Genomic DNA, 1,430 nt, shown 5'->3' on the forward strand with positions numbered 1-1,430 from the left:
GAAGAACATTAAAGTAATTTCTAAAATGACTCCATAAAGATGAAGGCATTTACTGATTTTCAGGACATTTTTCTATTGATCACTGGAAAAAATGAATAGCTTTTCTGATACATGTAAGTGCATAATTAAAACACTAAAAAAAGTTGCAGCAATACTAGTAATGTAAAGCTATTTTCTGATATATAGGAACAGGAAGTGCATAATACTGGTGAGCCAGTCAGATTTTTTTGCCAGGTTGAGGAGTGTAAATGAGCTCTGTGTCTGATGGTTCACTCAGCTCTAATGTTGTAAGTTAAAGCTGAGCACATTATTTGAAATTGACTTTGGAGGTGAATCCACACAGACAAGAGAAGGTGCAAAAACATTACATGGTGCTTTGCACAGTCTCCTCTATTTTCTGGGGATAATAATGACACTGTGTTCTCATTAAGATGATGAAATAGATATTATTTGCAAAATGTAATTCTATTTTCTTTTGCTAATTTTTTGGAAATTGTATTTTCAAATCTATTTTAATATAATTACAAACATATTTTTTTAAATGAAAATGCATTACTACCATGTTAGCTTCCTCAAAGCATATGAAATTTGGCCTTTGTATAAGGATAAAAGACAGACACCAGCTACTCCAGCAACCGTAAAGGTGACTGCGGGAATGTCATCAACAGTGTGACCTTTAAGACCACATCCAGCAACTAGAACTTCACGGTTTTCCTCAATAAAGTAGGAGCAGTTATAACCCCTTGAGCAGATGCACGGCAGATCTGGCTGTTTGACTTTGACCCTACTGTTTCCTGTCCCTGCAAAGGGCTGGGCTGTGCCAAATGGGTTTGCTTGTAACTGTTGACCATGTCGCTTCTGGTCCTGTCAGTGGCTCAGAGCTTCCTGGCAGGACGAAGACTGTGACACCTGCCCATCCTTCTAGCACTGCTGGCCTGAGCGAAACAGCGAGGCAGCACAGGCTCCTTTGCTAATTTTTTGGTGGATATTACCACAAATACCCCAACAGAATGGAGACAAAGAAGAAATGCAAGGAAGGTTTAGTGTCTAAACATGACCTTAGTAGATGCACCATTTATCAATGTATTGCTGCTAAGCTCAAAATATACCCGTTATTATCTGCTCTGTGATGATGGGCCAGGCCCTTCAAGCACTTCTCATTTGCAACGAACACTTGATTAAACTTTGTCAATAGAAGGTTCCAGAAGGACACTACAAGAGGAAGGGGCTTTGTCTTCTGGTTCTGGTTCTTCTATGTATTTCCCCAGGATTAGACACATCAGCCCACTCAGGTAGAAGTACTACCAGGCACAGCAGGCTCCCTGTGGTGGAGGTAGTTGTTGCAGGGAGGGAGGTTGAGGCGGGGAAGGAGGTTGAGGGGGGCAGATGCCCTTCATCAGCAGGAACACCCACACTCCAGCTGCTGTGAG

This window comes from Hipposideros armiger, unplaced genomic scaffold, assembly GCF_001890085.2.
Source record: "Hipposideros armiger isolate ML-2016 unplaced genomic scaffold, ASM189008v1 scaffold_175, whole genome shotgun sequence".
In the NCBI taxonomy this organism is placed as follows: domain Eukaryota; kingdom Metazoa; phylum Chordata; class Mammalia; order Chiroptera; family Hipposideridae; genus Hipposideros; species Hipposideros armiger.